The 26,683-nt window shown below is 48.7% G+C and overlaps 1 long non-coding RNA gene across 1 annotated transcript in view; it reads left to right on the plus strand.

The window, feature by feature from the left end:
* Positions 1-26,683, plus strand: part of LOC144172914 (uncharacterized) — a 302,963-nt gene that overhangs the window by 103,533 nt on the left and 172,747 nt on the right. The window contains exon 3 of the long non-coding RNA XR_013323129.1: positions 3,820-3,946. This is a non-coding gene — a long non-coding RNA (uncharacterized LOC144172914). The remainder of the gene's footprint in view (positions 1-3,819; positions 3,947-26,683) is intronic.

Below are 26,683 nucleotides of genomic sequence, written 5' to 3' on the forward strand. Positions count from 1 at the left end.
ATGAACTCTCTTGGAAAGGCACTGCCACCTACAATCTCTTGTTCAATGTATGTAGATAACGTCCAGATACCTCTTAAGTTTTGTAATAATGTCAATCTGCGAACGTCAAGTCCAGCTTGGCGTCAAGAAACTAGCCGGATGGGCAGACAAGAATGGCTTTTTACTTAATGCTGCAAAAAGCTCTTGCGCTGTGTTCTCCAGGAAGGGTGGGTCCATCCGGACCTAGACATTACTCTTAATGGCGTGTCACGCCCTGTGAACAAGGGGCACAAGTTTCTAGGGGTTGTGTTTGACTACAAAGTCACATTCATTCCACACATCAAGGAACTTAAGCATAAACGTCTGAAAACAATGAATATGCTTAAGGTTCTCTCCCTCCCACCAATCGTATGGGGCTGACAAAGAACTTCTGCGGCACTTTTATACTGCTTTGGGTGTCGTCTGGGCTATGGCAATGTGGTGCATGGGTTGGCGACTAAAAAAGCGTTGTGAATGCTTGACCCAGTGCTACACTTGGGTCCTCGTGTTGCGTCGGGTGCTTTTCGCACTAGTCCGGTCCATAGTCTGTACGTCGAGTGTAACAAGTGGAGCCTTGAGAGCCAACGGATGTACATGGACTTGCTTTATGCTTTTTAAATTTCATCCCTGAATAACCATCCTTTATATGCAGTCTTTAACAATACATCCACATCTCTGCTGTTCGCTAATAGGTCATCCGTTTTTCTGACCTTTTCACTTAGAGTAAGAGAGCTAGCCTCGGATCTCAGCGCTTCGTTTTTAGATCTGTAGAGACCATTCTTTGCAGACATTGTACCGCTTCGCAACGTTCACCCTGTGTCGTGCGACCTTTCTTTTGTGAAACTTTACAAAAATCGGGTACCGCGAGCTGCATTACAGCACCACTTTCAGGCTCTACAGTTTAAATACCCATGTGCAGAATTTTACAGTGACGCTTCTAAATTTCCACTATGGTGTATTGCGCTGGTCATGTTCCAAATTTCAAAGTAGCCAGAACGATGAGCGTACACACAACCATTTTTTCAGCAGAAGCATATCGAGATTTACTCAACTTACGGCACATTCTTGAAAAACAAATTCCCAGTTCCGTCATATATAGAGATTCCTTGAGTGTTTTTAGCGGACTATCACCGCAAAAACCCCCTAAAAACTCTATCGTTATTCTTGTGTTCAACACCATTATGTGTTTCTATGCGGAAAAGCATAAGCTGCTACTCTGCTGTGTCCCAGGACACTCTGGGATCGCTGGCAACGAGTTGACAGACGATAGGGCCGCTGCTGCTGCACTCGGGAACACTGTAGACATAACCACGGTACTATATACAGACCTCAAGCCACACATAAGACAACACTCGCGCAGAACATGGCAAACACACTGGAATGAACAGACAGACAACAAACTAAATGTAATGAAGCCACACTTGGGATGGTACACAGCTGACTCACACAACAGATACACGGAAGTTGCCTTGGCTAGGCTACGGAGAGGGCACACCCATGCCACGCACTCCTATCTGCTCACGGGATCTTCTAGGCCCCGGTGCATCAGGTGCAGAGAGGCCCTATCCGTAGTGCACATACTAATCACATGCAAGGTACTCGACACCGCATGACGCAAACATTTTCCTGAACTGTACAGACATCACATCCCACTACACCCACCACACTTCTTGACCGACAACCCAATGTTTTCTAACAAGCGTGTTTTTCGGTTTTTTAACAGACGTCAACGTTTTACAGCATTTTTTGATGTCATGCATAATCCCACGGATCCTATACCCCAGCCATCTTCATGCATTTGCTTTAGTTTTGTTTTTACTCGACAACTTAGTATTTAACTGCACATCCGTCCTCATGAAATAACTTTATCTGTGGTGCTATTTGCCCTCGTTGGCCTTGCGCCATTAAACTCAAAACATCATAATCCTTACATATAGTGCGGGTGCGCAAGACCCGGCCTGAACTTCGAGAGCAGTGAAGGCGAGCTACCGCCCAGGCGCTCGCTCGCATTCTATCTGCTTTGTGACACTGCCCAAGCAGCCGGGCAAGCCCCGCTGATGACGATGGTAGGATAATGCGGATGATGTAGAAAATGAGGTGCACGCCACTACAAACTTTATGCCGCGCTATTTATATCATTCTCATGGGAGACCGTTTCCCCCTAACGTAATTTGCCTAGAATAACCTCCTTTGATCTGCAATGCTCTGGATGTATATCGACGTTTCGAAAAACACTCGCGCCGCAAAATAAAAGGCTGCAGAGCAGATGCCGCGGTATTCCAGTCGACGACTGCACGCGTCACTTTGTTTACTCCTACTTCGCCACCTGTACATGTTTCCAGTTGTTAGAGGAGCACAAGTTCGCTCCAATAAGCGCGTTTTCATTGAAAACAACTGCGTCGTCTTTGGCTTCGTGACTTCTGGTGGAGGTGCTGCGTACATGCTGGTGGATGCTGGACGCTACAATCTCCGACGCCGAGACGCCGAGTACCACCCTGGGGATCATGCATGGGTTTCGACTTCCATCCGACGACGAGGACTCAGTGATAAGCTTTTGCGACGGTATTTTGGAACTTAACATATTCTACTACGAGTTAGCTAACCTACCGACGAACTGATCCCCGATGGTGATTCCGGCACATCACGACGGCGCACACAGCCCGAAGTCGTCCCCGTGGTTCGCCTCAAACCTTACTGGGCGAGACGACGGAAATTTTTGTTGTTGTTTTTTCGGACTGTAGCTTTATTTTACAACGAGTCGATGCACTCTTAGAGGGGGAGTAATGCCGTGAATAATGCATTGGGTTTTTTATGAATGTTTTTGCTGCGCGGCCTCACCCGGCTATGTCATCTGTGGCCCAAGCAAAGCGCGGGTTTTGTTTTTTTTTTATTTTTGTACCGCACAGGTTTTCTGATCCTTATAGGAGAGCATTTCGCCCTAACGTCACTTGCCTAGAATATTCTTTATTTATCTGCAATGTTCTGGATGTAAATCGACGTTTCGAGAAACACTCGCCACGATAGATAAAATGCTCAGACGCCGCGGTATTGGACTCGCGGACGCTCTCCTCCACACGTCATTTTTTAGATGCAACGCATCTCTTTACCTCGCCTTGTCCCGCGTCGTTGTAGCGGCGTACTCCGCACCCCTCCCCCATTCTCCTCACCGCGGCAGCTGTGCGCTCCGCCGCTCTCACCGCAGCGCCATCTGTGCGTCAGCGCGGTCAGCACGCAGCTTGCGCTCGGCTGCGCTCAGTCCCGTCGCCGTGCCAGCTGCGCAGCTTGCGCTCGGTTAAAAATATACACCATCTTCCCGCGAGGGGAACCGTGAAAGAGATGCGACGCATCGGGGGTGAACATGCTGCGTAAATAGGATACACAACAACAGCAATCGACAGGCTGACATCGCTAACATAACGGAAACGCAACAGCAACTCAGCCATGGTTCACCTAGCGGGAAGATGGTGTGCATTTTTTGGCTGCTGCTTCTCCGCCTGTGTATGCTTTGAGTTGTTAGAGGAGCACAAATTCACTCCAATAAGCTTGTTTTCCTTAAGAAAAACTGCCTCATCTTTGGGTTTGTGACCATATCAGTCTTGTTTCAGGTCTATTTTGCATTGATAGTAAACTGTTGCTTTGTGTCTTTCGCTTTTTGAGAAATTATTGTGGGGTCACTTTAAACTAAATTGTGCTCCCAAGTGCACGTTCATTAAGTAATTGTCATGTTTGTCTACTAAAGAAATGTTATGACATAAACATCACTTTGAAGTTTACACATCGTGAATTTTTATCTCTTCGCAGGAAATACAAGCTTTAAAGCGGATTTGTTTTCTGCACTGAGGGTTATAGAAGAAAATACGTGCATACGATTTTTGTTGATGAGGGATTACAAAACTGGGCCGTCTATTGCTTTTGTTCCTTCGAAACAGTAAGTATTGTAATTTTGCCTGCTGGCAATCTTACAAACAGTGACATTACCCAAAGTAGCTATCAACGTTGGGATCGCCACTTTTGAGCTAGGCCTCCCTTAAAATCAACAGTTCAATTCAAAAATGCAAAATAGGCTTACATTTTTTCCTAGACTCCTCCTGATACAGCTAATCTATAGAAAAATGTCATAATCAGTGAACGTTTGTCCTTTCTCGTACATATTTCATTTACGCTGTGTTCTGTTTTCGGTATATTTTTTTCTTTGTGGCTAGAAGTTATTGCCTTCTTGTTACTTTAACTTATTCATTTGAACTAAAAAAGTACTTCAACCGATAAGCCATGTGACTTCAATCAAGTGTCACCATCAACGCCCATGAATAAATGGCGTCAGGAAAAATGTCGCTCGGGATGAAGTCTCCTAATGCTGTGAACCAACATCGCATTGTGGCCTACGTCATGCTTTGATTACTAACTCCCTACTACTGTACCGATTGGACAAGTTTTGGCTTCTTTTCACTGTAGAAGCATCAAACATGGTCGAACGTTGTAAGACTTAAAACCTAAACTGTAGGTCCTAGGTGTAGTAGAGCCGACTGTCGATTCTGCTAATACAAGAAGGCAATGTATTATGCTCTGAGCCATTGCTTATGTTTTGTTTGTTTATGTAGCTTATGGGAAGTGCCTAACCGTGTCTGGCGATTTATTCTTGTGTTCTAAAGAATACACATGTTGACTGTCAGTTTTACGTCGTTTCGCAAATCTGATTTTGATGATATATATGTTTTTGTATTTTGACTATCTAAGACCGCTCTTGTTTGATTTGAAATGTTTTCGATCAACTCATCTTGTTGAATATACAAAATATACAAAATATATACATATAAAATACATATAAAATATACATGTAAAAATATACAAAATATACAACAGTTGAATATACAAAAACTAGTGGAAAAGAAAAATACAGGGTAACCGCAGTGGATGTTTGCCGATCGAGATCGTTTTTTTAATACAACTACACCACTGCGGATAAATGGGGCAGAAAAAACGCCGTGGAAGTTCTCTCCCAGAAGCCTGTCTGTGCATGACATCTTACTGATTTGTTCGTCGCCCAATGGTGATTTAAGCTCATTAAGAACAGATGGTCACTCCAATAAAAGTTCATTTCTAAGAGTAACCAGCTTCCTTCTCCACTTGCAGACAGTATACACAAAATGAACCGTTGCTATGTTTGGGTCAGGGCAAACAGTTTATAAACAGGAATAGCGCCTGCAGGAGCGTCCGTTGGGGAATTACTAAATAAATTAAGACATTCTTGAGCAAGCCGTTGATTGCACACTCAGGTACCAGCAATAGCGTGGTCTGACATGTGCACCACATAAATCCGCCCTCCTCGTCTTCGAGCCCGCACCCGAGGCCGACCTCCAAACCCCACTCCGGACCCGTCAGTCACGATCGATTCCACGCTCGTTCCCCAAGTGCCCTCACGCCGTATACTTGGTGTGACGTTCCACGCAGATGGCTCTGGGGCGGCGATTCGCCCACAACTTCCTGTCATAGTAACCCAGCTCACACATTTCATCAGAAGAATCTGCACCCACCGCCATGGCCTAAAAGAACCAGACACCTGCCGTCTTGTTCAAGCCCTACTTTTTAGCCGCATTACAAATGGTACTCCCCATGTCAACCTCAAACCAAAGGAACATGCCAAATAGACGCCCTTATCAGGAAATCGTACAAAATCGCCCTTGGCCTCCCTGCCTTCACGCCTACTGCCCGCCTTCTGCAATTAGGTATCCACATTTTCCCTTTCTGAACTCATCGAAGCACAGCGGGTCCAGCAACTCACTCGCCTTTGCCCTCACCCTTACGGGCCGCCCGGTACTGCAAAAACTAGGCTACCCCACTCCTCTGCCTTTAGACACCCCCCAGCGTATCCCTCCGTCACTCCGCGCTCACATCTTCGTGTCTCCCATCCCCAAACACATGCACCCTTCCTTCAATCAAGGCAGAAGAGAGGCCCCCGTCACTCGCGTCCGAGCCGAATACCACAACAAACCGGACACCCGACACTACCACAACAAACCGGACACCCGACACAACGACGTCGGTCCGTATACATCCCGCCCTCCTCACGCACTGGTTGTCGTCGACTCCAAATGGGTCAATATTACCTCCCTCAGCCTTCTCCACGCAAGCACCACGAGGGCTGAAGAGACAGCCATCGCTCTAGCAGCGACCACGGCTTCCTCCAACTACATGGCAATCCTCACAGATTCACAACAGGCTTGCCGCAACTGCTGTACTGGCCGCATCTCTCCCTCAGCGCTGAAGATACTGTCCTCAATCAAGGATCCCCCCACGTCCAGATGTGTGGACACCAGGCCATTCTTCCCTCGAGAGAAACGAGGCGGCACACGCCGCTGCCCGCGCTCTTACATTCCGGGCGTTTTCGTCGACGGAACAGGACCTTTCCGAACCCTCCATCTATCCACCGGTCCCTTCCCGATGCACTGAAATCCTGTATCCTTGTCGCCAACTGCGGCTTCAATACCCTCTTCCTCACCCATCCCTCAGCACACAGGCGGCTCGCATTTGGCGTGGACTACAGACCAACACATTCTACAACACCTCGATACTCCACTACTTCTGTCACTCCACTTACCCCTACAACTGCCCCTCTTGCTCCGTCCCGAACACCACCTACCACCTGGTCTGGGAATGCCTATACGCGCCAAACCCCCCCCCTTCACCATCCCCTGAGCAGTGGGAGCGCGAGCTGGGCAGCTCACGGTGCGAGGACCAAGGACGCCTCATCGCTCGCGGCAAAGCATCTGCGCTAGCTCGCGGCTATCTGGACTAAGAACGCCACCCACTTTTATGCTCAATAAACGTTTTCCAATCCAAACAATCCATTTGCTTCACAGAACGCTCCAGCAGAGCTGACCACAAAAAATGCGTGTCCTTACACAGAATCCTACTCTCGCACAGTTCTGCCGCTTTATTGAAACAGAAAAAAGTAACCAAACCTACTGATGATACCCTATCTGCTTGCGTGCCCCTCAGAAATGAACACCCTTACCAGGATCATATACAAGGAAAGAAGTCATGCACCCCTCTATTTGACAACTATGCTGGCTTTGCGGCATAACTGTCTTATTCATTCTAGAGGCTGGCAGCGAATGTGCGCCCGGCTACTTCATTTTACCAATAAAGGGTCATAGACCTGGCTATAGACATCAACGGTTTACGACAATTTTCTTGAGTTCTAGTAGTTGTCTATGAAATGTCCTCCAGGATTCACGGATTCACGGTAAAAGGTAATACGCCACCCAATACTTTCGAGCTATTCCCGTCGAAGTAAAAAACACACTCAATGCACGAACAACCTTACTTTTAATACCCGCATAAGGCCATGGTTCTAGTAAGGATGTTAACCCTTTCGGCCCTGGCGTCGTCATTTGACGACACAACACATAATATCCTCTAGCGCCTTAACAACAAAACCAAAACTGTTAGTTTTCAGGCTGAGGGTTGTTCAACGATGCCTCTTGCGATAGACACCACTATTGTTGCGATTTCGCGAGGCTGGACGATATGAAAAAGACGAAGCTTCAGTGGACACAGCATATGACGACCGCCCGGGTAAGGAAACGGAAATTCCGGTTCGTCAAAATGTGTATAAATCTGTAAATACTTGGATTACCAGCTTGATATTTTTTCTCTAAAATTAGGGTATCATAGGCTTTCCGAAAAAATAAAAAAAAACTTTTTTTACAAAAAAGAGAATTTTTAATTGCTTAATGAGCTAATTAATTAACGTGCCTGTAAATAATTAATACTTGCACTATTAGCGTAATTTTTCATTTCTGTGCTTCTGACGTCCAAAGCTGCACGAAAAAAACGCATAAAAACAATTAGCGCTTGAAATAAAAAATCCAGGGCTGTAACACGTCACACGATGGTTATACAATGGCACTTTGTTGTAGAGTGCGCATGTTTGCTGGAAATGTAATGGGCAGTCTAGAATCACGTGGGAAACATCTTCCTCGGGCGCTCCGCATGCGCAGGATAGTAAGTTTGCACACGTAATGTTGAACAGGAAGGAATTTTTATAGGCGACGCCCAATCGCATACCATGAAATAGAGTTCCACATTTCGGGGCAGCTCGACATTCACTCGGTATTGTAAGTCTTGGTCTATTCCGTACAGAAATGACCGCTTCGTGTCACAATCAAACCACGCCTCTGCGGACCGTTGCTCACTCAGTTTCCGTATGATCTTCCTAATATCATCAGCGAGGAAAGGAGCGGTGAGCTTCCGATATCTGCCGGGCAGACGGAAGCTTATCTGTTGCGGGAATTCCAACACTTAAAACGATTTATCCAACAATGCCCCCACTGACAACTGAGGGCGACAGACGGCCAGACGATAGTATTGAACACGAAGCTTTGTCGTGGATGCTTTGGTTGGCCAATCCCACACTGCCACGATGCACTGCTTTTACCGACGCCCCACGTTTGTAGAATACCCACAGCAACCCTTGAGTATGCCGTACATAGGCCTAATGTTTAGGTATGTGTGGTACGGCGCGAATATGCTTGGCGTTCGCTTCAGCCACACCGAAATGGAGCAATCACATAGACGCGGGCTTCGCAACGCGAGGAATCCAGGTCTGATATCCGCCACGGGGAGCGTGTGTTTAACCTCACACGTGTTTTTTCATAATCATTGTCCTTGAAAGTTTGCTTTCCTGCAGGGCGGATTTGCATACAATGGCATCAGTGAGGACTCTAAAACTCCGCCTGGCTAAGTAGAAAAGGTGGTAGATGGAGCTACTACAAACATGGCTGAGTAGAAACCCCGCAGCACGGACAGCACTGTCATTTTGGCAGCTGTAGCATGTAACCCGTATTCTCTGAAACACTCAGGAGTGACGGAAAGCGGTTTCCCTACTCTAAGAGAAACAGGGCAGAACAAACAGGTTCGAAGAGGTATATGAAGGTATTCCTAGTTTCTTAAACGACGCTATAAGCATTGTTTCAGACGTTGATTTTTGCTGAAATTCGCACACTTCGCGCACGAGTATGTCTATCGGAGGGCAGTGCGGGCAGGATGGTCACTCAGTGACGCAAAGCCTGCGATATCTTACAGCGCCGCGGTGATGGGCTATTTGATGAGCAAGGATGACATTGCTTTCAAGTCAGTCCAGTCTCCCAAAAAAGAAGCACTTCAGGTGGATTGCCGGACGCAGCAAGTATTCAAGGTGCATGGATTTGAAGTTCCTTAATAATACGTTACCCAGCGACGCAAGAGGAATGATCACTACAAACGCGGCGAGTAAGGACGTTTCGCCAGCCTGCGTGTAGGCCACCTCCGATCGTCGTTCCAGGTTCGCAATTGGAGCGCGGCCCTTGGTTGTCAAGTGTAGAGAATGCGTAAGCAATGTAGCGAAGACGGGAAAAAAGAACAAACGATGCTATGTTTGATTTGGACATTGAAGAAGAATCGGGTCAATCTGCCAGCGAATTTCTTTTTCCACCAAATGCAAACTGCTACGAAGGCTTCAGAAGCACGCTACAGGGCGTTTCTTGCCCGTTCTTTATACACCTTCAAATTGCGTTAGGGGCAGAGGCAGCTGGAATACCTCTCTTTATTAGTCGCCTCCTTGGCATTGGACACAGCATGTCGAAGGTAAATCTTCGGCTCTCGATGGCGGCTCTGTCACATATACTCCCCAAATTTATATCGTCCCTCGTTACATTACAGATACAAGGTATTCGCGTCACCAACTTTGCACCCCGTCGATATTCTTCCTTTCCATTATTTCAATGGCTTCGGGTTTTACCTATGACTCAAATTTATCGGTACAGCTTCGGTATCTTATTTTTCAAAATGTTTAATTGAAAACTCAGATGTTTTCCCCGTTCGTATGATTACTAATACGAACAACACGCGTTTTTCGAGTGACAAGAATTTCTTGCTTCCTAACATTCGAACTAATTATGGTAAGCATACAATAGTTTACAGTGATATCTTTTGGGAATTCCTTACCCAGCAATATTAAATCGAACTCTTTCTATAAGTTCAAAACTGTACTTGAAAACTACCTGCTTGACATTTAAATTTCTTGTGGTATAGTAATGTTTCATTTTTAATGTATCTAGTTGTTTATATTTTGCGTTAAATCTCCCACTTGTTATTACTGTGTTTGGAGTTGTATTTAGTTTTATTGTTTGTGTCTGAATACGTAGTTAGGTATTGTTCAATAGTTCTGTATAGTTTTATAGCTTGTCTTTGTATATGTAGTTCTTTATTGCTCAAAAGTGCTGTATAATTTTCTTTATTTTTTCAACGTCGCTCGTAATATTTTGTGTATCGTCATCGCAGGTCCCGCGCATGGCTTCGGCCTTGGGACCTCCGTCTGTACTACAACCCATATATAAATATGTATGCATTACTGAATAAAAATTGAATTGAATTGAAAGTATTGCTCACTGCTCTCCGTGGCTTGATTTGATGCAGCATGATGAGGATCGACGAAACAAAATTGGTGTCATGTCCTGTGTATCTCGGTCGTAACGAAAGAAAAACCACCATTGATGCCTGCTTCTCATAATAAAACACTTAAATGCACAACAAAGCATCTTACAATGCAAGCGCAAACCAACATTCGAAGAACAATTTAAAGTAGGCACATGTATCACGAAAGTAAGAGAGCCTTTTTTAACGCACAGGTAAATTGTGCATTATATTTCATTACCACGGCCTCGCCTATTACTCTAAGCGCCTGCACTTCACCATCATGGTTACCCACCGGAATGCTCTCCCGAATGGTAAGACGCTCTCTATAATCTTCCGGTAATCCTTCCGATGTCCTCTGATGGGCCCCCTGCTCCTATGTGTCGACAAAAATGCCCGCAGTTACAACGAATAGGAGATTAGCCACACGGATAACAACACGCATAATAGCCGCTTTGTAAGATAACCCTCTGCGAAACTCACACACTCATTGGGCAGCTGTGACAGAGGAATCGCAACGTGCGGAGAAATCAGAAGTCAGCAGTTAAAGTCCGCAACATATTTGGCCTTGTTTTAATCGTTTACTGCAGTTTACGCATGTGCTGACAGGTCAGTTTTTCGCAAATAGTCGAGCCATAAAATGGAATGGAATGGATGACTTTATTACAGGAGGAGGCCAATAGGCCCTGGTGTAGGACACGGGGAAGAGGGGAGGGGAAGATTGTTCATATAAAGTCTGTACTGCACTGTGAGCGTTCACTTAGCACGATATGCACAGGTGAAGGTGTGACGAGGGCACTCTAATACGGGCCATGATTGGGGTATCCAAAAGGAGCCGTTCAGGAGCCACAAGGGGTGTGTTTGGGGGTACATCTAGAGAGAGGGTGAACGATCCGCCATCATACTACTTTATAGAGACCTGTTTTGAGACCGAATTCTGTAATTTTCTGTAAAATTTGGGGGTTGTTTCTGACGTGTTTGACATGTTCTTCAGAAGTCGTCGGGCGTACGTGCGTCATAAGGAACTGGTCGCGGTCTGTCGAGTAAGCTGAACAAGCCTAGATGAGGTGGAAAAGGTTCGGTGTATTGTTGCTGCCACAGTAGGGCCACCGAGGACTAGCAACGTGCCTATGCCTATGAAGTTCGTTAGATGGACACGGGAACCTTGGGAGGATTGCGTAAACACTCCCGGGCAGCATTATGCGCCGAATGGTTTCCGTCCGCTCCATATGTGTGAGCAGGAGTCCAGACCAGGCGTATCGTGAACCCTTCGTGAGTGAGGTCGCGAATTTTGTAAAGAATGTTGGTGGCCGTAGAATTGGGCGAGAAGGACCTGTTCAGTTCCCGTAGAGCGACATGGGAGTCAGTGATGACACGGAACTTGTTGGTGGTGATAAATGAGGTCGCACTTTGTATGGCCTGAATGGCGCCGAGGATTCCGAAAAGTTTGGCTTCATCAGTGAGACCGTATGTGTTTGTTGTATTGCGAGAACCATTAAGCTGGGGGATGTCAGGGCAGGTCCAGGCCACCGCTGCTGTTGTTCCGTTCATGGATGCGTCGGTAAAAATGTCTATTTCATCGGGAGCTTTGTCGTTGGCGAGAGTGCGGAAATATTGTTCCCGTACGGCGCGGTTGCGGCGAGAAATGGGTCGGCGCCTGAGGTGGCCCAGGGCGGGTCGCTCCCAGGGTGGAATAGCAGGTGGAAAAGTGTCAGCATTAAAAGTACTGTTTAATGATTGTGTAATAAATTGATTGTATTAAAATTGATTGTATAATAGGGAGATATACTCATCTCCGTTGTTCTGAAGGTCGTGTTAACCTGTGTTTAAGCTCATCTATACATCTCTGTATAATGTGCTTATCTTCTTGTATTTTGTGTACGCTTGTTTTTATCATTCATCTATCACGCTTACGTGTGTTTTCAACTTAATTTTTGTGCCTCTCCTGCTTGGTCTTTTTCAAGACCGCAGTATATTGTAAATAAATAAAAAATAGTGTGTCCCACTTCAAAATAGATTGTCCTTGAGGCACGTGTTCAAGGTGCTTCTGAAAGCGGAGCGTCGTCTCCTCTACCAGGTTAGCGATGGGGGGAAGCGAAACTGCTTCCGACAGTACGTCTGTTTTGGTATGGAGCGGAAGCCCCGAGATGGTACGGATTAGATGTCTGTTGAGGATTTTCAGCTCGTTTAAATGGCGGGGATGCAATTCATAAACGGGGAACCAGTACGTCCGTCGTCCGTGCGCAACGGCACGAGCAAGCATGAGACATGCATTCTGACGTGATCCACCATATTATCCAGAGATGCAAGTTATTAAGCGTAATGTGGAGCGCCAAGTTGTTCTTAAATGGCGAATCCACGCAGCAGGACTATTACAGCTGCTTATCTGCAACCCCAGGAGCTTAATAATGCCATTTTTAGAGGTAATAACCTTATTGGCCACTTGAAGTTCGTTGGTTTGATCCGGGTTCGTCGCGCGCTTGCCGTCCACGCTGAGGAATTCTGTCTTATTAGGAGATAATTGCAGATTGAATGTAGCGAGGGTGCGCTCCAAGCTGAACACAGCAGCTTGAAGCTCAATTTGCATACCTTCGTTGGAGTCATAGTCGGCAGCTTCTGCCCACACGACGATATCATCTGCACACATGGCGAAGCGTGCAGCAGGGTCTGTTTCGAGTGTGCGAGCAACGCGGTTCATAGCCAGGTTGAATAGTAGAGGTCCAACAATTGAGCCTTGATGAACGCCTCTGTCAAGGTAGTAGGTTGTGGGCGTTGCGTCCCGCGGGTTGAGACGAATGGGTCAGTGCTCTAGAAAGCAACGAACCCATTTCTGCGCCTTTTTACTGGGGAAGGCAGCGGCCAATTCTCGGAGTATGCCCTCTTGGCTGACGTTGTCGAAAGCCTTGTGAATATCGAGAGCGACGATGTTGTCAGGAGTACTCTTGCGGGAGGTTCAGTTCACTACTCGACGGAGAAGCCAAAGATAGTCGTGCGTTCCCAAATTAGGGCGGGCCAGTTAAGGCCGGGTGAAACCAACCAGTCGTCTCGAGATAATGTTGAAGCCTGCTATTGATCATTCGCTCTATTAATTTGCATAGGACAGGGGTTAATGCAATAGGCCTGAGGTTTTCCGTTTTACGAGAGTCTTTGGCCGGCTTGGGTATAGGATGAATAATCGACGTTTTGAGATGCTCAGAAACTTCTCCAGTGTCCCAGGACTGGTTTACGAGAGCCAAAGGTGCCTCTTGCCCATTAGGTGGTAGCTTACGGACATCCTGCCATTTAATTCGGTCGTGACCTGGTGCTGACTTCGGCTTTCCCCGTGACATAGCGACTTGGAGCTCGCTCAAAGTGAATGGGGAGTCGAGGTCTCCAAGGGTCGTAGGAATCTCGATAACAGGCAGGGGACGAAGAGCCGCTTTGTCGGTAGTAGCATGAGGGAAAAAGGTCGTTATAAGAGTTTTTTCAACTTCAGGGTAGTCATAGTGCAAGCACATTTCCTGTACGATTTGCAGTCTTGCCTTTGCTCGACCGCTTAGACTTCGAAAAAGGCCCCATAGGCGCGAAAGAGCTCTCTCCTGTCCAAGGCGTTGACAAAGATTGTGCCAAAAAGATTGTGCCAATTTTCAGACTGAAGAATTTTCTGGTATTCAGTTATCTTCTTGTAGTGGCTTTTAAGTTTCATGAGATCTTTGTGGCGTTTTCTGCGTGTTCGATATTTTTTTGTGAGGCGTTCAGCAGTACGCAGGAGTCTGTGCATGTGCGCATCCGGTAGATCGACTTCGACGGTACTAGTCACGGACTCTAGAGCCAAGCTGCGTGCTTCATTCAGGGTGGCGACAAACTCAGATAGGTCAGGGTGAGGAGCCGTATGAAATAGTGAACGGAATACATTCCAGTTGACGGCAGTATACGTATTCTTAGGGCGTAATTTTTTACTGTTTAGGTGGATTAGAATCGCGAAGTGGTCGCTGCCCCACGTACACGTCAGGGCCTGCCATCTTTTTACTATGCGCGGTGTAGCGATGGTAAGATCCGGAGTAGTATCTTGTTGTGAGCTGTGAAGACCCACTCGAGTAGGAACGAAAGGTTCATTGCACAGTTGTAGGGGGCTAAATTCCAGCGTTTGTTGCAAAATCTTTCCACGGAGATCACTTGTGTTCGCGTTTTTTGCTGCGACGTTGGCCCTAATGCAGTGTTCCATAGCTTTCGTGAATGTGTGCTGACACCATTGAACCGAAAAGTCGGCCCACTGGATCCTCCAGCCGCCCAAAACCAAGGCCCGACTACCCCAGCCGGCGGTTAGGCGTAACCTACCACCGCCTCTCACGGCCTCGCCCCACTCGGGCTGCAGATTTCGGCGAAGAGGCTGCATGCGTGGCTGTCACGGCAGCTGCGGGCAGCCGCACATCTAAGTTGGCCCTTTGTTCGACGCAACTTCAAGACGACGCAGCGTCTACAATGGCCAGCGCAACCGTCTTCCAAGAGGTCCAACTCAACCAGACCCCCATTACCCGAGAAGTTTCTGAAACGGACAACTACGAAGAGGACATCACCGAAGACCACATGCAAGAAGTTGAAGAGGACGATAGAACTACTCACGAAGAGGGATAGCAACGAGTTTCCCTAGCCAAGAAAAGGCAGCCCACACGCACTGATCGGGTGAGTCGATCCCGCCATCTATTACAACTGATACCTTTAGCCAAGATTAAAATTAGGAACATCCCCCCACACGCTATCGCTAGCGCAATCGGACTCACAGCCCCCAGCCCCGAACTAGCTGAAAGGGCAGCCGTAACATTTGACGATGCTGCAAACAGCGCGCATATAACGCTGTACGATGAACGCCATGCAAACAAGCTAGCCAAAATAGATCACCTTTCATTCCGCCAGAACGGGAAGATCGAAACTATCGAAGTAGCGATAGAACTCATGCCCTCCAACAAGACCACCATACGAGGTGTCATCCGAGTAGACCCGAATGAAAGTAATGAAGCAATCCATAGCTGGATTCGATGTGAACAAGCTGAAGTTCTTCGTGTCCAGAAGATCGGCAAATCGGACAGAGCCATTATTACATTTAACTCGACTACTTTGCCCAGAGTAGTGAAATACTACATGGAACTGGTACGCGTGGCTGAGTACCGCCCCAAAAGGTTGGTGTGCTTTAACTGCCACTGTCTGGGACACATGTTAAAGTACTGTCCGTCACCCAGCGTGTGCAAAGAATGCGGTCGCACCCACGCTGCTGAAGGAGAGTGCGCGTACACGATCTTTTGCGTCGCGTGTCAAGCAGATGGTCACCTAGCGGTTAGCAAAGTCTGTCCCAGTCGCCTTCCCAAACAGGAAGACAAAGTGTCTAAAACGGACACTCAAAACGATCAAGAACCCAAACGCAGCAGTAAAGCCTTGCATCGACATGTCACTAGTGGTGTCTCCTGGGCTACCGCCGTCACAGGATCCATCCAGAAAGCCGGCCATAACCCCATAATGCCGCTACCGAATGACCATCCCATATAGCTGGAAAATTCGCAGCTAAAACAAAACCTTCAGGAGCTTCGTTTGGAGCTCGAGGCATTGCGTAAAGAGCTTGCATTCCTCCGAAGAGCGGCTACACGTCGTCAGTCTGTTTCCCCTTCCCAATCTGCACCTAAATCTGCCCGACAGAGCCGTTCTCGCATTTCACGCAAAAAAGCAGATGTAGCTTCGCAGTCGACAGGCTTCAGCTCCACGCCTTTCATTACTCAAGAAGTGTTGGCGCAACGAGAAGGGCAACTAAAGTTTCAAGCATCCAAGGAATGGCAAAAGGCTTTCAACAATATTGGGGATCTTCAGGGCCAATTTACCACTCTGAGACAAGACATACAGAAGATCGTGGAGGACATGCACAAAGTCACACAAATGGTCACTCCGCATACTACGGTATGTAAAAATAAGCCGCCTCAATAGATGCCCCGCTCGATGCCCCCAAGCAGTTTAATAATGCAATGGAATTGTCGTAGTTTCACTCAAAATGGACCGCTACTCACCTCACAGATATCTTCAATTTGTCCACTCGCCGTACTTCTCCAGAAGACGAGAGGCTCATGTAGGATTCCCAACTATACAACGTACATGGATCCTAAAATCACTTACACCCCCAAACACACGGCGAAAGTTCCCAATGCACCTGGACAGACAGCCGTGTTGGTGCATAATTCTTGCCAATCTGTTCAGCACCGATGGGATGCAGCAAGTAATCCTAACAGAGAAGTCGTCGTCGTTCGCATTGAACCGCCACGTGGCAAACCTCTGCTCGTAGTATCAGTCTACTACCGGCCGCAATGCAACTCAGGAACAAGGGACTCATATGATTGGATTACGCATATATTTTCTCTAAATTTAAAGGGGTCCTGAAATGCCTTCCGCCGATGCATGGATGTACATGTAACCAAATAAAGCAATGTATTAGCAATCTCCTCCTGCAAGAATTTTGTTAAAGCGATGAGTATTAGCTGAGAAATCGTAAATCGAAAACCGCGCATTATCGCCGCGCCGTATTTCCTCCTCCTTTCAACTCTTTCTTCTCTGTTGGCCTCCCCTCCCATGATGCTTCGCTCCTCAGCGGTGACGTACTTCCGCTATTGCGCTCCCACAGACTGCTGTCTGCTACGGGCCAGCTCTTTCGGCTTTTTCATCTTTGTTGACACCATGGACACTCCTCTAAAGGCTGGAAAAGCGAACGAAAGACCTGGCCGCATGTGTGCGGCCTGGCTTTGCCCTTTCGCGGTGTACGTAGCTGCAGTTGGTATCGGCGGCGAACTCGCAGCCGTGCAGGGAGAATCGTGCGCTCGTTCCCTTTGGTGCACCGCGCACTGTTTATCCAAAAAGCGCGGTCTCAGATGTGGGCCCGCTGGGGCCGGGTCTTATTTTGCGGCGGTTGTAATTCCTACTACCGGCGGCATGTGAAAAAAAAAAGACATTTTAAACCGACACAGAATCCGTGCACAAAACGCGCCGGATCGGATTGCTTTATCAGTGGCGATGAACGGGAAGGCGCAGAGCAAACCAACGCCGAACTCGAGCAGCAAGCATCCGTGTTCTGCGAAGCTGCACCCATGTGTTGCATTCAATACTGCTGGTAAAGCGTTGTTTGAACTTGTTTTGATAGTCGTAAAATGTTCAGGCACTCCGGCACTCCGCTAGCAGATCAGCCGCCGAGTCATTTCGGAAAACATTTAACAGATGGCGCCGTATGCATTAGTATGTCGCAACGCAAAACTGATGAGACGTTCTACTAAAACTCCCCTCGCGATGTTTACGCAGCGGGACGCAAAAATGTAGCGTTTAGCGTATGCAAAGGCACAAACGCTGTACTAAAACTCTCTATTAGCAGCAAAATAGCGTGCGTACGTGAGGCTTCTTGCGTTTACAAAGCTGCACGCCGAGCGCTTACGTGTCAAACCTAGTGACATCGTTTAAATACACTCGCAAGCACAGTGTAACGTAGTCACATATCAACCATATGCTCAGGCGACAAGCAAGAGCTTATTTTATGTGGGACGGAGATTGCGCATAAAGGCCCGTTCGCACTTGCGACGAAAGCGAGCGAAAGCGATGGGAATTTAGTCGCTTTGTCGCGCGACGATCGTGTTTGTCGAACTGTCGGGAGAAAATTTCGTCGCGCGACAGAATTCCCGTCACTTTCGCTCGCTTTCGTCGCAAGCGGGATTGGAAAGTTCTGCCCCTGCCATCTGCTACGCAGCGCGGAGGCAACCGCGCGATCTGCTCGGGCCGGACGAACGCGCACACTCCCGCACGGCAGCGCCCCAAGCGGCAGCCGGCCGCGTACATCGCTCCCGGCGCCCGCCTGGGGCCCGCCCTCGGCACACTAGCAACACTAGCCAGTATATTTCAGGCACAATAATGAAGGAAAGATCTTTTGCTTCCGATGAACCAAGTTCTTTGCCCCTGTGTTTTTAAATACGTGAAGTGGTTAGCACGTCGCCCTCACGCAGCTCTGTATCGTCGTAGCATCGCTGACTGTCCGAACGAAGCTTGCAGCTAAGCCAATGCAGCGACCGAAGCTGTGTGTGTGTGTGCATCGCCTCCTGTGTGTAGCGTTCGTTTCGCGATGAAATGCGACGTTGTACTTCAGCGGGTGGATAGTGCTTGCCATGGTCTGGATTATCTTTCTCAAGAGGCGTACTTCTCAACCTCGCAGGTTCGCCACCAGGTGGCCGTGATGGACAGACCCTCATCACGTCGGCTCCGTCTTTGAAGGACCACAGAACTGAAAAAGGCGGACCCAGCCACCAACAGATGATACCAGAGCGGCAGTTAACGATCAGCGACGTACCAAGACCTCTTGGAGTGAGTTTACCAATATTCCTCACGCCAGTAACGATAAAGCGCAAGGCCCCGCCAAGCCGCTGCGCTAACCCTAACACGTGTTCCACCGAGGAGCGTTCCTGCTCTCCTACTCCCGCCAGGTTTGTGAACACTTGCATGCCCGCGACCCTCCTCGCGCCGCATGAGCACGTGCCACGCTGAGCCGCCAGGCCCAACGTGCGCGAGCCAAGTTCCCCTCAGAATGGAAATTTCCGTGGAGGGATCAGCAATAGACCCCGCGGAGCTGCTCAAGCCCGACTGGCAGCAGATCCGCCACAAGATCAAGAACCTCTCCCGCCAACCGGCGACGCATAACGAGCTTGTCAAAGGACGACGCCTCCCGCAACAGAGGAGAAGACCAAGACCCCCGCCTCCAGAGAGCCCACTGCCTGACGATGATGTGAAGATCATCCTCCGCCCTCAAGGTGGACTGGACCTCCACACGATCCCGGCCGCCACGCTAGCGGACTACGTTTTGATGCAGGCCGGCGTAGAACTACCCAACGAGGACCAAGTGAGAATCCATCACAAATCAAACTTCATCATTGTCAGCACCCCCTCTGAGGAGAGAGCTCTCAAGTACCTCGGCATGACCCAACTTCAACTGCCCAACGGCACGTACACCCTGTGCAACCACATCCCCCCGCCATCCGATACCGCGGTTGGAGTAATATTTACCGTGCCAGAAAACGACACTCCAGAAGAAATTATGCGCAGCCTGACAGCCTACAACCACGACCTCCACATACTAGACGCCAAGCGGCTGCGGAACTCCACCCTAGTGCAAGTGCTATTCCAGGGACCCCATGTGCCATTCTGGGTCCGCTACAGGGCGGCCACCCTCCGCTGCTACCCGTTCAAGAGAAAATCAGAGGCGTGCTTCAACTGTTGGCAGGCGGGCCATCGAAAAGACGTCTGCCCCAATCAACCACCTACCCAAAGATGCGCCGCTTGCGGCCTAGCGCAAGCCCCGGAACAGCACTTGTGCAAACCGAACTGCATCTTGTGCGGAGAGGCCCACCCAACGGGAGCCGCGGGTTGCCCCCGCCGCTTCCAACCAAGGCGTCGACAACCACACACCAAGAGCGAGACACCGAATGTACCAACCAACAGTCAACAGAGCAGCAACAGCCAAGGAAAACCACACCAGACGGAGGGGAACCGCAACCACAAGCCTACCAAACCCCCCGAGAAGACGACACAGAGGAAGCAGCTGCCGCCACTGGGGCAACCGCGGACTTACATCCAAGTTCTCCAAGGAACGACCGGCACCGCAACAACGGCAACACCAGCAAAGGCGAGTACCCAAGGCCTTTTCGCTCCCAACTTCACCCCTCCTCCCATACATACTACATCTCCTACATCTCAGGACAGCAAACTGGATCTAATTCTAAAAGAGATGCAAAATACGCAAGCCGACATAGCGCTACTTAGAAGCGAGAACGCAAAACTTAGGGCAGAGAACAGCAACCTTAAAGCGCAGATAGCGAAGCTAACAACCCACAATGCCGCGGAGACAGAACCCACCCCGCCACCGCTTAAGCGCAAGAACACCAGAAAGCCGGCAACTAACCCCAAGTCCGACGACAACGTGGGCAGTGTAGACATGCAAGAACTGAAACAAGAAATGCTTCAGTCACTCAACGCCACACTAAAAGAATCCATTACGGCCCTGCGAGCGGAACTATTTGGAAGCCTGTCGAGCGCGAAGGCACCGGCAAGCAACTTAACCAACCAGGCGAGCACGACCCCTGTACCAATAGATATCGAGCAAGATGCCGACTTCTAGACACATCACCATATGGCAATGGAATTGCAGAGGCTACAGAGCCAAGAGAAGCCAACTGCAAGCCCACTTGTCCACGCTAGATAATCAACCCGACGTCATAGCCTTACAGGAGACAGGATCCAACACCAAGCTTCTTAACTATACAGCGTACACACACCCCGAACACCCACAGCTAGCTACACTGGTCAACAGAAACATATGCACATCCGCTAGCGAAATAACCAACACAAATATACCGCACGTATTTATAACTCTATTGCCAGTCAAGAAGAGACAGCAGCCTCTCCACGTGCTCAACATTTACAGCCCACCAAAGCAGACGACCCACAACTTCAAACCGCTCTTGCTGGAAGCCTTGAAAATAGCCGGACGCCAACCCTTTATAATAGTAGGCGACTTCAATGCTCCACACGAGGCATGGGGATACCACAAGACAACAAGCAAGGGAAGGAAATTGGAAGAATCCATCCAGACTTTGGGTCTCACCCTACACAATACGCCAGGAACACCGACCCGCATCGGAAATAGCATACAAAGAGACACAACCCATGACCTAACCCTAACACACAACGTAATAGCGGGAAAATGGGGGGTCTCTTCTCAAAACTTTGGGAGCGACCATTATGTAATAGAATTCGAAGCCAACTACAAGACGCGGCTGGCACAAGAGCCACCCAGGAAATCCCTCACCAACTGGGATCTGTTTAGACAGAAATGTACGCAAGTGGAACCGCCCAAGGAAATTACAGAAAGCAACATCAGAGAATGGATGCAAACCATTTTGAAGTGCAAAGAAGACAGCGATGCACCAATAGACCCCATAGTCCCGGCGCCGTATGTTGATTCTAAGCTACAGCACATGTGGGACGCATATCGCAGTATCGAAGCGAGATGGAAAAAACACCGGCACAGGAAAACACTAAGAATAAAACTACAGAACCTCAAAACAGCAATAGCCAAACACGCAGACTACCTGACGCGAATGCAGTGGCTCCAAGCGTGCGACGAAATGCGCGGCACACTCTCGATGAAGCGCACGTGGGCGATCCTACGGAAATTAATCGACCCCAGCAACAACAAGACAGAATCTGCTAAGAAGATCACCAAGCTTATACAAGATTACGAGGGCACGGAGCTGCAAATGCATGGTGAGCTCATAAAGCTATACGCAACCCAAAGTGATAATACGCGCTCCCCACCTGCGCATTATATGGGCGCGAGCAACGAAATACTAGACGCCGAATTCACATTCGAAGAGGTGCACGCCGCCATCAGAACGCTCAGAAGAGCGACGTCACCTGGAGAAGACAAGATATCCAACAAGATATTACGACATCTTGAAGAGACAGCGACTGAGACCCTGACAGCCTACTTTAACAAGGTGTGGCGAGAAGGAAAAGTGCCCCCCGATTGGAAGCACGCAAACATATCTCTCATTCCCAAGCCAGGCAAGCCAATCAAAATTGAAAACCTCCGACCAATATCGCTTACGTTGTGTGTGGGGAAACTCATAGAGCAAGTCGTGAACGCCCGCATAGTAGACTACCTCGAGACGAACGACATGCTACCACACAACCAAGTCGGCTTCAGACCAAGGCTCTCCACTCAGGACGCACTTATACAGATTCAACACGATTTACTGCACCACCCACCGAAAAAAGACAACGCGGCCATTTTAGCCATTGACCTCCACAAAGCCTTTGATAACGTATCACACGAGGCAATACTAACAGAAATCTCGACGCTCGGGCTTGGAGCAAGAACATTCGCCTATGTAAAATCCTTCCTCACAGGCCGGACAGCCAAGATGAAACTAGGAACGTCCCAAACACAAATCTTCAAGATGCCAAACAAGGGGACGCCCCAGGGTGCCGTAATCTCGCCTTTACTCTTCAATCTCGCAATTCGACCGATGGCCAGCGCACGTTTCACCATCCCAAAACTAAGATCAACGATATACGCAGACGATATCACCCTCTGGGTCGACCGGGGCAGCGACGCCGACATCGAACAGACGCTAAGGAAAGGCGCCGAAGTAATCGCGGAACACGCAACCAAAGCGGGCCTCATGTACTCGACAACCAAATCCGAACTTATGATCCTTCATCCCCCCAGGACGAAACCGGCCACCCAACCGCCCATCAAAGTCGACATCGGAGGGCAAAGCATACCCATTGTCTCGACCTTAAAAATACTAGGACTGAGGATACAGGCCAATAGAGGGACAACCGAGACAGTACGCGTCCTAAGGTCACATACGCTACAAACAATTTCTATGCTAAAAAGAATCACCTCGAGGCAACATGGCCTCACAGAGGAAGAAAGGCTAAGGATCGTACAGGGCTTCGTAGTCAGCAGATTCAGTTACCTCCTGCCTTATGTGAATCTAACCCAATCTACCAAAGACTCCCTCGACGCGCTACTTCGGAGAGCCCATCGCACGGCCCTGCACATTCCGCACTCCGCTCCAACAACCAGACTTGCAAAACTGGGCATCCACAACACCGTAGACGAGATAATCGATGCCCATCGCACGGCCCAGATACACAGGCTGGCGCAGACCACGACGGGAAGGTACATACTGCAGCGGATCCAAATAGAACCGCCCAACACCGACTCCGCTGCGGCCAGGATACCAATACACATACGAGCCCTAATCAAGGTCAGACCCATTCCAAGAAACATGCACCCGACCTTCCACGCGGGAAGAAGAGAGGCACGCGCGCATTACCACTCGCAGCACTATCCACCTGATAAACACACCGTGTATGTGGATGCGGCACGGTACCCCGACAGAGCAGCCTTCGCAATCGCAGGCATTGCCTCCGCCACAGAACCGCAACCAGCAATCAAAGCCTCCGTCTGTACGGCAAACCCCACCACTGCAGAAGAAACAGCCCTGGCTCTCGCCATAACCAAGACGCCAACACCGATCTTCGTGCTATCGGATTCACAGCAGGCGCTTCGCAACTATGAGAAGGGCAGCATCTCAGCCTCGGCACTAAAAATTCTTCTAAAAAAACCTCCCGACCAGCCCGTGATGTTGCTGTGGACCCCGGCTCACACTGGCGTGGGAACCAACGAGGTGGCTAATCAGCAGGCCCGAGCATTAATACCCCGGGCGAGCACTCCTCTTGGTCTTACGCGTGGAGCAGTCGACGTCACTGGGTACGCCCTCACCACATACCGAGACATCACACAACACTACCGCCTCACTCGCAGAACACTACCCCCACCCAACGCCGAACTTACGATAGAGGAAGCACAGATGTGGCGCACTCTACAAACCCACTCCTTCCCCCATCGCACACAATTACAGCACTCCCACCCACACCTCTTCCTCTCCGCAGAGTGTCCGAGATGCCGCAGCCTCGACACGCTGTACCACTCTTTATGCGAGTGCCCCGCGGACCCCTACCCCCCCTTCCCCACCCCCACCCACTGGGAGCAGGCCTTGGGTAGCTCTTGCCTCATGGATCAACGGACCCTGACGCAGCGGGCACTACAGGTCGCTTCGGCCATTTGGGCTGAGGCCACCCCCCCAACCTGAACCCGGTGTCTCACCAATAAAGTGTTTTTCTCTCTCTCTCTCAACCTCGCATGGCGTATGTGCAGTGTGCGTGGCTAAAAGCCATCTCGGCTTGTGCGCCAGAGTTAAGTGACTTGCTGTTCGTCGCCGCAAACCGCGCGCGAGGTGAGTGCCGAATTTACGAGGGGCAGGAGGAGGCAACCCATCGTCTGTCAATCGCGGTTCGGACTTGCAACGCATGTTGTGACGTTGTGTTCGTTCGAAACGTATCTCTGGATTGTTTGGAAGTTGAATAAACTGTATGCGTCAAACCCGGGCATTCGGCTCAGGGCGTTCTTTGCGATTGTACGAAAGAAGTGCCACGGGGCTTCAACGCTTTCTTTATGGAACGTACTCAGGTAAGAGAATATTCATGTCGTGTTATGGCCGTGTTGCATTCAATACAAAGGGTTAAGAGTTTGTTTACACTTGTTTCGTTTGTCGTAAAATTTCCAAGCACTCCGGCACTCCGCTGGCAGATCAGCCGGCGAGCCGACGCTGAGCAGACGACTCATCTCTTTGCCGGAAGTGCGTGAAAAAGCCGCCCAATAGCAGGATGTCTAGCTCATGACGAACATATGGGAATCTATGATGTAGACATGTGAAGATGGCGGCGTCCAAAAACACGAAGGGAAGGGTGAGAAAAAAGCGACAAACTTTGCAACAAAAGTGTGAGCTTTCCGCTGCGGGTAAAAGAGTAATACTTGGCACAGCTGACGTTGACGACCCAATCTAACGATTGCGCTAGTTCATTTAGTGTGCTCAAAATGCCTTTCAGGGCCCCTTTAACGGCCCGGTTATTATTGGTGGAAATTTTAATGCTAAAAGCACACTATGGGGTTAAGCCATAAAATACTACCTTTCCAATAAATAGATGTTTCTGTTATTTCGGACTGGGTATCAATGTTTGCCGATTTCGATTTCCGGAGAATTTAAAAGTTATTTCTACCGTTTATTTTCTAGTGATTCTCTATTTACTTGGCATCCGGCTCGTTTCGGTCCCATGTAACACGGGTTTAAGACTCAATAAAACAAGAGATTCTTTCACACGATCGTACCAGATGACCGTTTGGTGGAACTTTGCCGTACACCATGTCTTCTGGAGTGACTAACGCTACACAAATACCGACGTCTAGGGAGAACCACTGATGTCCCCGGAAACAACACGTGATGCCTGCCGTTGCATCGAAGTTTTACGGAGCTGCACCACAAGCGCAATCCGATGCCTGCTGCAGTACAAGTGCAAGACCAGTTGCTTAAAGGAGGTGTTTTCTCTGGTCAGCGACGGCATCACAGCAGGCAACAGGCTATCAGGAGGCATCATTTGCTGCTGGCTTCACTTAGCATTCTCGACGACGCCCGGAGTATCCATTGAGCGCGTTCTGCCTTTTGCTGGACCAGGAGAGTAATAGTGCACGCAAATTAGGGATTGACTTGTTCTTGTCGTCTCTGCTGCCAAGTGGTTCCAACTTTCAACTTGCAACTTCCAAGTGGTTCCAACATCCAAGTGGTTCCAAGCTGCCAACTTTACAAAGGGTTTTGTACTGCTCATGAACCATGACGAAAGAATTCTCCAAATTCAAGAGGAAATAAAATTTCAACTGAACAAACAGAAATACAAGCTCGAGCCCAAATTCAACAGCTTCAAAGAATCTCTTCAACACGATTTTAGTGTTAATATTCGAAAACTGCGTCAGGGTCTATGTGATCTCTATAAGAGCCTAGTGTGTGCTAATAGAGCGGTTGAGGAGATCAAAACAAAGGAAGCGGGAGAACGGGCTAAGAAGGAAAATCGTGAGAGAGAGCAAGAAAACTACTGCAAACATGAGCAACTAAGAAAAAGGCAACTGCTCAACTCGAAACCTGCCCGGCACTCTTTCAGCAGTACTCCAGGAACAAAAATATGGAAGACTAAGGAGTCGTGTGAAGGGAAGGCGAGAGCATTGCCAATAATTTGTTTAAGATTGGGCACGCTATGGAACAGCCTCTCGCGAGAACTGATATTGAAATTGTCGTCGTGTACCCAGAACCAACCCTGATAACAGTATAATTGTTGTCCAGTTGAAATCCTGAGAAAAGCGTTACACAGTCCTCAGGGAAGCAAAAAAAAGGGCTCCCAAATCAAGATATGAGCCGAGACAACGCGAACCCTTCTACGTCAACGAGCATTTATGCCCGGCAGTGAAACGGTTATTCGGAATAGCGGTTAAAAGGAAACATTACGATCACTGGCAGTCGGTCTGCGGGTGATATGGGAAAGTCTTCAGAAAACAAATAGAAAATTTGGTGGCGGGCGAATATGATGTGAAGCAGTCCTTCGAAAGTTAAGTGGTTCTCAGCAGGCTATTAGTCTACCGTTGGAGTGACTGCCTGAAAACGTGGTTGCTCTGCTATATTTAATCCTTCTTTTATAAACGAATTTGATGTATTTAGTTTTGAGTGCAACGATTGACCTCTGTCTTTGTAGTTACCCCTTTAAAAGTGTT

This window comes from Haemaphysalis longicornis, unplaced genomic scaffold (genome assembly GCF_048455015.1).
Source record: "Haemaphysalis longicornis isolate Haplotype H1 unplaced genomic scaffold, Haemaphysalis longicornis Haplotype H1 scaffold_27, whole genome shotgun sequence".
NCBI classification, from domain to species: Eukaryota; Metazoa; Arthropoda; class Arachnida; order Ixodida; family Ixodidae; genus Haemaphysalis; species Haemaphysalis longicornis.